Source organism: Chaetodon auriga, chromosome 16, assembly GCF_051107435.1.
Source record: "Chaetodon auriga isolate fChaAug3 chromosome 16, fChaAug3.hap1, whole genome shotgun sequence".
Taxonomy (NCBI): Eukaryota; Metazoa; Chordata; class Actinopteri; order Chaetodontiformes; family Chaetodontidae; genus Chaetodon; species Chaetodon auriga.
Window position 1 is genome coordinate 20,680,624 of NC_135089.1, and position 14,485 is coordinate 20,695,108.

Here is a 14,485-nt window from a genome sequence, read left to right on the forward strand (position 1 = left end):
AAATGAAAAAGAAAAAACCTACCTCAGGGTAAAGTTACCTCAGTATTCCTAACTTTTTTTTTTTTTTTTTTTTTTTTTGCTTGCTGGTGTTTTATATAAGAAGAAAAAAAAAGAAAAGAAGAGCTGATAGTCCTGAATATTTTTTATTTTTTTAAAGAAAAAGTATTTTTTTTAGGTATTGTCTTGTTGCTTTGGTTATTTTTTTCTGTTTTTTTGGTGTGATGATGGTTGAATGAGCTCAGGATGACGAGGATGCTGTGTTTTTCCCAAAGCAGAGAGAGATATAATGCTGGTCTAGAGAGGAAATGGGTCCAGTGCCATTTTGCCTTTTTGAGGTGAGGAAACATGCTCTCTGTCTTCCTGAAGTGTGATTGGAGCAGCCGTTGTCTGAAACGGAGTATTGGCCAATGGGGAGTGGTGTTAACTCGAGAGGGGGTCCTAAAGTGCACACGGTAACCCATCATGCCACTGGGTGCTCTTATTACTGAGCTCATATCATCAGAAGGGATGATGCTAAAGATTCTTATGTCACACAGACTGATCATGTCCACAGTCTCCTGCAGTCGCTTCATGTCGCTGCAGCTGCCCGTTCTTTCGGCTACTGGCCCGCCCTGTGCCCTGAAGGACCGCCCTCTCCTGCCTTATTGTGATGACATCATCATGAAACGCCAAACATTACAAGAGGGCTTTAAGTGTTCAAGAGATGAAGTTTCTCACCCGCGAAGAAGACACGTGACCGTGAGCTTTTAAGCCAGTTTTCACCACGTCTTTCTTTACCTTTCTCACCTGGAAGTCGGGGACTTGTCAGATCAGAGTTGTGTTGAACGCAGCAGTAGCGGTCCATCTACAGTGTGACTGTACACGGACTCAGCAGACAGCATTCTACCTACACACACAAGCCTGAACTAGCTCTGACTTCTCTGAATGTGAATATTTATTACCTGTGCACTGACCACGACACCTCAGATGCTCCCTGTTGGCTACATGTGTGCTTGCTGTGTGTGTGTGTGTGTGTGTGTGTGTGTGTGTGTGTATGTGTGTGCGAAAGCGAATGCAGTTGTGTGTGTGCGTGTGTGTTTGCGTTCACTGGTTTTAAATGTTCATTTTTGTCAGATGATGTGGTTGGGTGAAACTTTAAAAAAAGCAGAAAAAAGTAGGACGAGAACCTATGGCCCTCCGTCTGTGTTCCAACTGACCGAGGAGGGAGGAATCCAAGAACCTTTGAAAAAAAATGGGAGCAAAAAAAGCAAAGCAAGAGAGTTTAAAAACAGCATTAACCCAGCTGAGTAATAGATTCAAACCTGTACATAAGATGTTCAAAAAGGTGATCACAATACTTTTGTATTTTTGGAGAAAAAAAAGCCTAAAAAAATTGAAATGGGAAAAGCCGTGTAGACAGGAAAGATTACGCCCAGCCAAGTCACCGAAGGACACTGCCAGATAACTCACAGTCTTTTTAATGTCTTATCTGCACTTGGCGACATACACCGCCAGTCTTCATCGGCTCCCCCAAAAGCTCACCATCAAACAGGGAAAAGTCTATTCTACTGTGTCGATGCTTCCATTTTTGTCCAGAGGTGGTAACTTCACGGTCCAACATGTTTGTCCTGTGTTAAGTTTCCACCTCTCTCAAAACCATAGAGCTCTGTTCACAGCCACCAAGACACGCTATTTAGGATTCATGATTCAGCCTGCAGCCATTTGGATTGGTTAGGATTCTTTTATTTTGAACTTTTGGTTTTATTTAGTTTCGACAATACAGCAAGCTTTATTTGGACGTGACATCTGGGGACGTACTGTTGCACTAATTGATGAAATATGTCGACAACGTCAAACTATCAAAACGACTGAGAACCTCCTGTAACACCTGATGCAATTCTCTAAAGAAGAAGGTGGAGAGTGAAGGGAAGAGGGCAAGGAGGGACGGGAGGAGGGGAGGAGGGGAGGAAGGACTGAATCCCACGTCTCCTTCCTTATTGTTCCCCCTCCGTCCTTCCACAAAACACTTTAATGCTTTGTCCTTGCTCGTCTTTGCCCTTCTGCACTCCGGGAGAAGAGTGAGATGTTTTTATTTCCTTTTACTAAAAAAAAAAAAAAAAAAAAAAAAAAAAATCATTTCATTTTTGGAGCGGGCGGGAACATAAGGGTCCCTCGCCCTCTCTTGCGCTGGTCTCCATCGTGTTCGTTTTGCTCACTTCTGTTCAAGACCTTTTGATTCTCTTACTTTAACCACCTTTTTTTTTTTTTTTTTCTTACAATCGATCGTTCTGACTCTTTTTGGGGAAAATGAAAATAGTTGAATTTGATCACGTTTTGTTCTTTTGTTTTTTTTGAATGCACAAATCTATTAACAAAACAGCTACTAAATAGGATGAACTACTAACATGTAGCTCAGTACATGACAGTAACTGTGCCAAACACACAGGAAGGGGCTCAGTCCAAAACGCAGTGTAGAGCCAGTTTGAGTAAATAACCTGTAATACTGAACGCATAGAAAGGTCTTAGGATAACTTCAGTAGTGTTTCAGAGTGAACTCACTACATTCAAATGGTGATTTCTCATCTTGGACCTGAGCTCTTCTCATCTTGTTTTTGTATGTGCAGTAGAGACAATACATTTTATGGTTTCTGTGTCACGAAAAGCAACAGAGACACACACCATGCATACTACTAGTGCTCTGTGGCAGTAAGAATGACTCACACAAGTCTAAGCCTGCATCCTGACTGGGACAGAAATCATTCAACCTTTCTCATGTTTCATCCGGCTCGTTTCTGGGCCCGAACGGGAACCCTTTGTCCTTTTCTTATGCAAGTTGAGTGATATATTGATAAGGTGTATCAGCTAGGACAGAGTTTGGCAGTGTGAGGTGCCACACAGTGTAAAATATCATGACAGTTGCCACACTTTAAAGTTTAATCATCAAACATTCATGATTTTGTTCTATCAAGCTTATTCCAAGACTGTTTAAAGGACCAACCCAGTGCAAGTTTTATCCCATGTTCTATACATTAGTGCTGAGCATGTATGTATGTATGTCTAAACCTACCACCATTTAGGTTTGTTTCCATTCAGTTCACTGTGATATCAACTTGAAGACATGCTGGAGTTCCATACTGGATGAAAAGTTGCCATTATGGCCCCAGAGGACACACCTTGTCCAAAAACCTGCCTTAGTTGATGTTATGCTACACATTTAGAATTAAAGGTGCTCTATGGAGCTTTCTTCCAAAAAAAAGTTCAGTTTGGTTTCAGTATTTCTTAACAGAAAGTACTGTGAGTATCCTAAGTAAAGTATTCAAGTGGATTTGCAAACCTGTTAGCCAACAGTTGCCTGTTTACTAGATACAGCATAACATTGTCATATATTCAGAGTCGTGTTCATGTCCGCCTGATAAAAAGTCCAACGTTCATTCTCCCTCTGGCTCTGGTTTGGCCTTACCTGGCTCTTTAGCTGCTGAATGTCCACTTTGTTCACCAGCAGTTAGTGCACAGTGGGTTGATGCAAGCTGTTTAGCATCCTGTGGCTTAAATTATGCTATGAGAGCCGTGAGACTGAACCAGATCATTAAAGCTGTAAAACCAAAACGAGCTGAAAGATGCTAAAACGCTCCGTAGAGCTGGGCTGGGTGGGCTCATCACTATGGGTGACCCCTTTGACGTGACACGCAGTCACTGTTCCATTGTTAGCATGAAAATATTGATTAGAGCAGCTTTAAATGAGAGTAATGAAATGCATTGACAAGCTCATGCTCAGCACTAATGGACAATCTGTGCAGTAGATGGGCTATGGACTCACTGGTGTTATCCTTTTATTCAAAGCTTGGAAATTCAGTTTTGGGTGAACTATCTTGCCCAGCTTATTGTTCGTGGCAGCAGAGTACAGCTTTGCTTTGTAGACCTTCCAACATGTAGCTCAGCCCTGACAGACAGTAAAAAAACAGACAGACAGACAGACTCCAAGCTCTTGCGAGGATGGTTTGCAGTAAAACAGTGCAGACTCCTCCTTGTCGTGAACCCCAACCCCCCCCCCCCCCCCGTCCCTCTGCACAAACGCACTCCGAGTCTCGACAAATTTTAAAGAACACGGAGATCCGGCAGAGGGACGCCCTACCATGACAAAACAAACAAACCTCTTGACACATAACTAGGAACGCTACCTCAAAACATAAGCAAACTCAGCCAGAAGATTGTTTCTTTTATTTTCTTTTATTGCGAACGGACAAGAGCAAACAGTCAGTCAGTCAGACAGACATGCAAACAGATAGGACGGACAGGCTTCGTTACCGTCACAATTTTTTTTTTTTTTTTTTGTTTATTTCCACTTTTCAACTTTAATTTATTTTTCGGTTTTTGAAATTTTACCTCTCCAGCTTAGAGATGAGACTGTAAAAATAAATGAGTAAATAAGAAAAAAAAACGACAAAAAAGACAAAAAAACCCAATATGGACACATTGTGGTGCGGGGTGGGCAGCCGGGACGAGGATTTTCGTCACGTGTCGGGTAGCGTATGGAGTAACCTGATTGGCCCAATCATAACGAGGTATTAACTGCCCCTCTGGGACCAGTTTCTATTTCACAACCTCACTGTTCAGCTGCTTCTAGCCAGCCACTCACTTTGAACACTGCAGTTTTTTTTTTTTTTTTTTTTTTACCTGCCTCCGACCGCTAACATGCCCCACAGTAATCCTCCATCAGCTCTGCCCTGCTGCTCCACTTCCTCCCTGTGATTTCACCTCCTGAATCAAGGGGCACGACACCTGTAACCATGTAATTGTTTTGTTGATCTACCTCTTGGGAAAAAATAGGTAAATGGTAATTTTTTTTTTTTTTTTTTTGAAAAAGGACACAAAAATAACAAAAAAAAAAAAAAGTTGCTCGAAAGAAATATAGGTAAATGAATAACTGGGTAGCGGCATCTCCATATACTGTAGTGAATAGTCTATTAAAGGAAAAAACTTTTACTTCTTCCAAAGATGATTTTTTTCTTTCTCCATTCTTAGTTCTTTTTCAAAGATTATGAAATTGAATAATAATCTTAAAGGGGGAGACAAAAACTTACCACCTGTTCTTAATTTTCTTCCTTAAAAACCCAACATAAATGAGATTTCTTTATCCAGTTTGCATTTTCTTTCGTTCATTTCGTTAAACTTGCATTTTTTTTTTTTTTTTTTGGACTTCAAAATATTCTTCCTGTTTTATTTTGGTTGACTTCTACTTTTCTCTCTCTCTCTTTTTTTTATGACAGCAGATTGTATCTCTTGTGTTTGGGTGCATTTAGCATTTTCTTTCTCTCTGTAAAAAGCCTACATGAGTTAGAGCGCCCTGCGAGGACCTTCTACACTGATCGATGATCTATTTTCACTTCTAATGAGTCGTTTGAAAAAGCAAAAGGACCTGTTGTTTTAGCTGACTGTGTAGCTGCAGGTGGAAGGAGGAAGGCCCCTGTATCATTTCTCTCTTCATTTTCCTTCTCATGCCTCTCTGAGCTGGATAAATCGAGACTAATCTGATCTGGGCTCAGCCTCCAAACCTGAAAACGAAGCTCTCCGTGTGCTTTGATTGTGCAGCCATGATGAGACATCATCCTCTTGTCCCAGATGCTGAGATGAGCGTGAGAAGGGTTGAGTCTTCCTCCTTCCACTAGATGGCGCCTTTGGTCTTTACAGTATATGGACTTTCACCCTCTGCCTGCCTGATTCCTTTAGTCCTCATCAACACTTGTTTTAAACTCCTTGTAAACAAAACAGAGCATAGATATGAATGTGTTATTAAAAGATGAGAAAATGGACCCTCCTGCCTCTTTGTGGTCTTTGTGTGTGGCTTTTATAGAAATGACGTTGTGTTTTAAACCTGTCTTGCTAACAAAGGTACAAAGTGCATTAATGAGGAAATACTGATGATGAAAAAGGGGCAATAAAACATTATCAAAGCGGTGATACTGACAAGATTTAAATGGCAGCTTTTGTGTGTCTGAGCCAGTCTTGAGCCCTGACCCAAAGGTCTCATCCCACCGAAATGAGCAGCCAGCAGGGCGCCATCTGTAGGTGACAACCACCACTACATAAGATCCATAATGTATGAAAACCAAGGCCATGCACGGCCTTCATATACAGCCGTGAAGTTTTATAATCAGTGTGAAGTCTAACTGAGAATCAATGCAGAACAGAGAGACAATATGATTACATCTTCTGGTGAAAGAGATCATCAAAATAATAATGTTGGTAGACTAACAGCAGTCTCAAGCAAATACAAAATAAGGACAAGAAAGGCTGACTGGAAGATAAAAACACAGGGCCAGGTTCTGTAGGTGGTCATCCCAGCAGCAGCGAAGCATTTGAAGCAGCCTCGCTTGTCGTAAAAAGGCTGATAGAATCTTTGATTTACCCCTGATATATAAGAGGGATTATAAAATCCAACATTGGATGCAGCCTTTTCCAATATTTAAAGCAGTTTTATTGTGCTGTGAAATGCACAGAAGCATAACAGATGTTCATATTCAGCCTGAATGCACAGAGCAAAGCAGAACTGAACCACACAAACCGGCTGAGGTTCATCAGTGGGAGGGCGTACCTCCTTACATCCACCAGGTGACACAGTTTCACAAAACATGTCTGCATCCTCGTCCTCTCAGTGAACTACTTAAGCACAGGTACGGATATGATATTGTAAAATGACATTGTTCAGACCTGTTGTAGTCATGAAAATAAAGGCAGTCACTTACATACTGACCTCATACATGAGATAACTTGTTTGTGCAGACATCATTAATGTTTCAGCATTGTAAATGATTTTTCCTATAGAGACTATAAAGCCAATGAGACTAAGTGTCTTCTTCATTTGAGATACTGTTTGAATAAAATACAACAATACTCCCAAGTTGGTTCTATACTGTAACACGCAACAAAATAATAGATACACGCCGTCCACTGCGGTGTTTTGAATGATGTAAAGCAGCCGCACAGCATATGTAACAGCTGTGAACATGCTACTTCTTCATTTCTATGTATGACAGCTGCATTTTCTGTTTAATAAAGTCAATAAAAAGAGTCAGTTCATTTCAGGAAGTGAAATGTAGCTTCTTTCTTGTTTCCATTCCTCTCTTTGCACTTCTGTTCAAATAATTTAAACCACAAATAACATTTCCAAACTCTACAGCTGTGCGCTTACTGCCGTTTTTCCACCGACTGTCTTTCAACCACAACTTCCTGTTTTCTCAAAGCTTTACTTTTGAAACAGTTTTAGGAACTTAATGTGAACTTTTACCCGCTCAGATCCCTTGAGGTTGGTTTCGAAACAGGTTTCTCCCGCTCTGTGCTGAGGCTCTGCTCAGCTCACTGTGGACGACAGAGAGGTAGTTTCTGAGCGTTTAACCTAATAAACCCTGCACTTTCTTTTGAATTCAACTGAACAAAAAAGCTCAAATGAGCCAGACAACTTAGACTTGGTGATTGTAGTGAAGACAGATGGTCAGTTCAGTCAACAACAGCTATTACATTAAATCAGCAGAATGATAACTTCCACATTTCACTTTTAGGATTATTCCAAAAATCTTGCTTACATCATTTATATAAAACACACAAATGCAACAAGACATCAGCTCCAGCCACTGGTTAACTGGGCTCAGGCCTGTTGTGGTTGGAGTTGTGGTTAAGACCATGGTAAGTATTCAGGAAATGAATGTAACTCATTGCACTTATGCTGAATCAGTGATATGATGGAGACCGATCATTGCCACCAGGGGATTATTATTATGCTGACTGTCTTTGTCTAGTTGACATCTGTGTTGCTGCTGAGTTGAAATGCTTTGAAACATAGCAGACCTTTGCTTGAAAGACGGGATTATGATGTGATCGCTCATGTATATCATAGATACAGCATGCGTCACTAATGCGTACTGTACATATACAGATACACACTCTAATATACTAATATACATATTTGAACACACCCTTCTAAAGAGGAGCCTGCCAGGAAGGATCTCGACAGACTGTTTTACAAAATTTCATGCATGATGAATCTTCTAAACTCTGTCTCTGTAGGACATGACAGCCAGACCCAAGCTAAGAGGATTTTTGACTCTTTACGGCTGTTTTCCATTTCAGAGCTGAGATGTGAAATGATTAAACCTCACCATTAATCAGAGTGAAAAAGGATCTGTGTTCTCTGTTGAAGGCCAGACTCCCCTCAACCCAGCTGTGTGTCTGTTAGATGTGAGAGCTCTGTGAGACTGTGCCTGGCTTCAAACAGGGGCACTGCTCTGCTGGAGGCAAAGGCAAGACTTTAAATTAGACTCTCATGCTCAGTTGACTTTGTCTGACAGCTGAGTTTCCGCTTACAGAACAACAATGTGTGTGTGTGTGTGTGTGTGTGTGTGTGTGTGTGTGTGTGTGAGTGTGTTGATGTCTGTGGATCAATTTCTAGTTCATGTTTTCTCCACAGGATCCACCAAGAGAGGTCAAATACTACCACTGGTCACTCTGAAGCTGATCTGACCTCCTTATTTATGGTGTGTGAAATGTCCAAATAGTTGAAAAGAAGCATATTATATCAGTGCTATGTTGGCTCACAAAACTGCCTTTGGGCCTGAAATGGTCAGGCAGCTGTGTCCGACATGTGGTTCAAAAATACTTCTGTTCGATTATTGGTGTCTTCATGAAGGTTTTTAAGAAATAGGCTGCACAAGGTTTTTAAAGTCTGATGTGAGGATGTTTATTTGAAGCAAAGATGGTTTGAACTAACAGTGAAGTGGATCCCCGGGTCCTGCAAAAACACTCAAAAGCCCTCTACCTAAGCTCTATTTCTATTTTTTACAGCTCTTCATATACTTCAAAAAAATTGCTGACTCGGCCTCCTCCTATTCTGAGACACCACAACCCATTCTTTCTAAAATCCTACTAGATGCACCTGTGCCACCGCTAGGTTCCTATCTCTGAGCGGTCAAGGACGTTTCAGTTCTACCCGTGGCGGATAGCTTCTGCTTAGCATTTTAAAGATGGCCGGTGGAGCTCTTCAGTCCACACGTGGCAGGGAGAGGGATAGTGCAGCTGCTACATTTTACAACTTTTGTGGCTTTATGGGCTGTGATCACTCAGGCTCACTTCAACTTATAACATGATTCAAAGTTAAACATCATATTTCCAGTGTTTTTTCCAGTGTAATCGCCCTAACCCTTACCCTTAACACAAAAATCCTACAACAGCTACACTCTTCACATGAACATGTGTATACATGAATGTGCAGATAGACATTAAGGTTTGGTCACAGGCTCAACCACTTTACTCTGACCGTAAGTCAGATCTATAGCAAATCCAGCACACTCCAATACTGATTCAAAATCTCAATTCGCCCCTGAGCAGCAGTCATCCAGTCATGGCTTAGCAGCTGTAACTATGTCACGCCTGTCAAGCTTTGGATTTCTCTGCATGCTGTACTGGCTTTAATAAGAGCAATAGTTGATATATAAAGAGGTGGAGGGCGGTGTCTGTTTTTTAATCACCTATCCACAACCAAAAACAAAGAGCAAAGTGTAAAGGACGGATGAATCCCTGTGTTTGTGTGCTGAAAACATCAGCATGCCTGGCAAACGAGCGTACTAATTACACCGGTAACCATACAACACTTCCAAAGGCAAAGGGCATATCTTTACATATGTTTTGGGGAAGTTAAACCTCCAACAACTCCAACCAAGCTTGCATTCGCTAGCATTATATGAGCCAAACCCATTGTTCCTATTTGTCATTAAACATTAAAGCATATATCGAATCACTGTGTTACCTGTCTGAGTATGTTTTTCTACAGTAATCATCCAAACCTTTAAAGGATTTGAGCAGACTGACTTCTGAGTATTTACAGAGAGGCAACTTGATCTTCTATGAATCAGACCTGCTGGAGTGTGGCATTGATATCAGGACAGCCTCGGTGTACTCAGGGGTGTTCACACAGATCTTTAAAGAGGAGTGTGGGCTGTACCAGGACGAGGTGTTCTGGTTTGTCCATCTGGCTGCTCTGTATGTGTTTGTGACATTCATCAACACTGGTGTCAACCTGCTGTCAGAACCACGATCAAGATCCAGCTGGTCTCTGCTGTTTAGGGTAGTACAACGAGATGTTAGCTGTACATAGATATTTCTGTGTAACTGACCTTGCTGAGTTAGTTTGCTGACTTTGTGACTCTTCTCTATTTATACTATAGTTATTCTATTGTTACGGAGCAACTGACTCAAGAGGATCCTGGGAAATATAATGAACCATCTATAACTGCTATAAGAAGCAGTTGTAGGATACAACTTATAGCCACAGTGTCTGCTTGTTCAGCAAAGGTCACAGTCAGCTTTAACTTCAGTGTCATATGTGATTGTGTTTTTTTTTTCTTTTCTTCCAGTTCCATGTAGTGTAATGGATTACAATTTAGAATTCAGTAATTATATTGCAGCTCCAAATCCCAGTAACTCAGTGTCAGTAATGGTTGTTTATATTACATTTTTCAACATTAAAATACTGCTGGATTACAAAGTATATTACAAAATCCACGAGGTATAACACTGGTTTCACTATGCTTCAAAACTGAGCATCAGTGAAAGTGAAACCTCTCATTTAATGTCTGAGTAATGTTATTTTGTGCCTTCAGTAAACTCTTTAAGCTGAAATGTTACTATGATATCATGAATTTTGCTCTAAAATAAAGCAGTAAACAGTATATTGCTGTGTAGTATCTGGGATGTGCGCTCCGTATTTATCATAGTGTATGTGTAATATTGCCTCTGACCACTAGAGGGCATTATCATGTTTTCATAAAGATGACTGGTTTTGGGCTCGATGAGGTTTTTAGATGGAGCGAGGCCGCCCCCTTGTGGTTTGAACTGACCATAGCCACTGCAGATAATGAACATTCTGTCATGTTTGCGGTGCTGATAGCTGTCACACTTGGCGTAGATAAATAAATAAATAATAAAAAAAATGCAATAACAAATAACTTTCCATTTATAATCAGACACATTTTTATTTATACAAAAAGTATTTCTAACATGTATCCCAGGTTTTGCAGCATTAACATATCAAGCTGAAATGATTACAGCAGCTGTGAGAGCCCTTAAGCACTGGAGAGGAGTAGAGTGTCAACATTTTTACATTCATTTCACCCAGAATCAAAACTGAAAGTGACAGTCTGAAGTTTATCTGTTGATTAGAGAGCGACATCTATCCAGAAAACACGCCTGCGAGCCACACTTAAACACAGAAACCAGAGCAGAGGAGTGTCTGAGTGAGCACCTTCAATCTGTTGAATATGAGGTTTCTGGGTAGAACAATGCTGCTCTACTGTGATTTACTGGTAATAATTGTACAGGTTGGCTGTTTTCATGTACTCATACTCTACACATGCAGTGTGTTTGTCCTCTACTGCAAATCCATGCAAGCCTAGAGGGTGTGCAGACAGATGTTTCTGCTCATATGTTAATTATGGCCAAAACAGGCTGCAAGTCATTTTCTGTACCAGACATGTCTGTAAACACTCATTGATAGAAAGATCCACAGCTTCCACAGTTGGACTGATCAAGCAAGGACAAGTTTTGCTAGATATTCATACCTGGATGTCAAGTGTCATTACAAGACATGGACATTGCCCTGATTAGAAACAGGATAAATTAGTATCCCAGCTAATATTCCAGCCAACATGAGAGTGACAGGGTGATACTGTTTTTATTTTGAAAGGTAAAACATAATGAAGCATCAATATTCAACCTGGATTATCAGGTTTAAAAGATAAAAAGCTGTTGAAAAATGAAAAGATAATTTTAAGACCTATAGATACATGAGGCATGGTTGGTGTGAAAATGAGCTGCTCGGGCCTCATCAACCCCCCCTCCCTCCTGCTCATGGTGCCGTGTTTTTCTATGCTAGAATACTACCATGCTCCACGTTTGTTGCATATTCCAGATTAAATTTTCAGTGTAATTATCACAAAACATTGTCTCTTTGTTACAAAGCAGAGACATTCACCCAAATGTCTGTGAAGTATTTGCTTCCAGAAGCTTGGTAACATCATGACGGCTTGTAGGTGTACTGCTGCTAGCGTGCTAACAGCTAAGCAGCTGGAATACGCTACCACTAGTCGGTCACAGTAGCTCCCTGAGCGTCTTTCAACTGTTTATGCGCAAGGCCTCAACACTGTGTTATTGAAGAGCTCTTTGAAATAACACACTCGTTAACTTCAAGTCAGCTTGGTCGCTTACAGGACAGTGAGTTCACACAGTTTATCCAAACAGCAGCAGAACTGTCCTCTGTGCTGGAGTTGCTGGAGACATTTCAGTGGTAAGTACCTCAACATCTCAACGGAAAGGAAAAATATACCACAAGAGTTAAATGAGAAAATATCTCATTGTGTGTGGCCTTTGAAGAAATAAATCTTTGAACTCGTGCTGAACATCTTTGAGTCATTTGAAGGAGTGTTTCTTCATAGAAGCTGGTAACGTGCTTAAATCATCCAAAAATATTTACAAAAAAATGACTTTTCTTCACATCAAATTCATCACAAAGACTGTCTGACACTGACTTAAAGAAAACATTATCACACATTTACCACAAAAATAAATCAACCAATCTGATTGGTTAAAGGTATGTCCTAAAAAAAAAAAAGTACCTGAATCTTATGATCAGTCTCCAGTCTAGAGTCAAGAGAGGTTACCTGCAACCCTTTGCTGTACCATTTTAACATTTTCAGGTTGATTTTTGTTTGTGTGTCCTTTTCAAAGGTCGACAAATTCTTTTTGGAAATTACACCAAGCCTTCCAAGGCATATTATTGGATACCGACCCTGAGTTCGAGTCTACATTGCTGCCACAATCTCGCATGAGGTCCAAAGGTCCAGCCACAGTGGTCATACACTGCTGGGTTGGTCTGCTAATGAAATCATCCATCCAGTGAGTTAAAGGTCACAGGTTTGATCCCAGTGCGTCTAGACAGCACAGTGGATTAGCTGGTGAAGATCTTGTACATAAAAGGTTGTTGGATCAATCCCCTCAAACAGCGCTGTCCTATTATCAGCAGGTGGATGAAGCGGGTGAAACCAGTGTCTCGACATGCAGTTCCTCCAGTGGCCACTAGATGCTTCTTGTACTGAAGTGAATGGGAAAACCTCAAACTTTTCTATTGAAATAAAAACTAGACACTTAAAATAATAATAATAAAAATAAAAAATTCACAAGTTAGTGTTTAAATTTCATTTATTCTGATGAGTGTTTGAATTTTAAAATGTGCTGTCCAACAAAGAAGATATTAAGGGTTAAAGCCACATTCTAAACTATCCCTACTGTATGTATGCACCTGTGATTGACTGTTTAAGTCTTTATGTGATGATGTAGTTATTTCCTTATGAGTGTGCATTACTATTCGTTTTCAGAATATTTGAATGTCCCAGCCCTCTGGTTCTCATCCCTCGTGGGATCACCTCCTGCAAACATCTCTGGGTTCTCCGCCAGAGTGGCTCGCACTTTCTTCTTCTCCTTAAACCTCCCAGAGTGAGACACTTTAACGTGACGCCCCCTGCTGGCTGTTGTTCTATCCACGATCCTCTCCAGTCGAGCGTCCAGCTGAGGGTCGTGCACCATGTCCTCTGGGTGGGATGCAGGTCCGGAGACTGTGCCGGATCCGTGCTGGCCAGTGGCGGCGTTGGAAACAAACTCAGCAGGGATTTCATACAGAACCTTGGGTTGGGATTTTTTTCTCCTCAGGAAAGTCAGTTTCCACCAGCCTGGAGATGGCTCTGCCATGATGGATGAAAGATGGGGTGGGTGCAGCGCTGAGGACAGGGAAAAAGGGACAACAATGAAAAGGTTAGAATAAAAGAAGTAGGCTGGGTAAGAGAAAACAGAAGACTGTTCAATTGTTGGGATTATAGAAAGAATCACCTGCAACACACAAACACTGCATATAAGTAGCTGCACCTGTCTTTATATGAGTATCTTATTTCTGTGTTTGTTATAATGTGTGTGTGGGCACCTATCTATCCACCCATGACACTGTTAATATTTCAGTGTAATTCAATAGTCTCCATATGCTGTGGATGCACACATACTCAGGTTACCATGTGTGCCTCAGTGTGTCTCATCAGTGTGTTTGTGTGTGTGTGTGTGTGTGTGTGTGTGTGTGTGTGTGTGTGTGTGTTAGAGAGAACAAAAACAGACAAAAGGTCAGTCTAATGGATATGTTGGTGCATGTGCATTATGTATGTACAGTATGTGTGTGAGATCACATTATACAGAGCTGATCTTTCATGGCTGTTCATTCAGCTTCTGCAAGATGATCAGCCAATGAAAAAGACACTATCTATCTAATAATCTTATCCACAAGGATCACAGTGACACTAGCAGACGTAAAAGCACGAGTGAGGTCCAACACCGATGTTGGGTGATAAGGTCTGAATCACAGTCTGCGTTCCAGTTAACCCCAAAGGTGCTGGATGGCACTGAGGCCAGAGCCAAACCCATT

General features: G+C 41.0%; 1 pseudogene; it reads right to left on the reverse strand.

Moving 5' to 3' along the window:
* Positions 1-13,383: 13,383 nt before the first annotated feature.
* Positions 13,384-13,767, reverse strand: LOC143333905 (proline-rich protein 15-like protein A pseudogene; annotated as a pseudogene).
* Between the last annotated feature and the right edge of the window lie 718 nt (positions 13,768-14,485).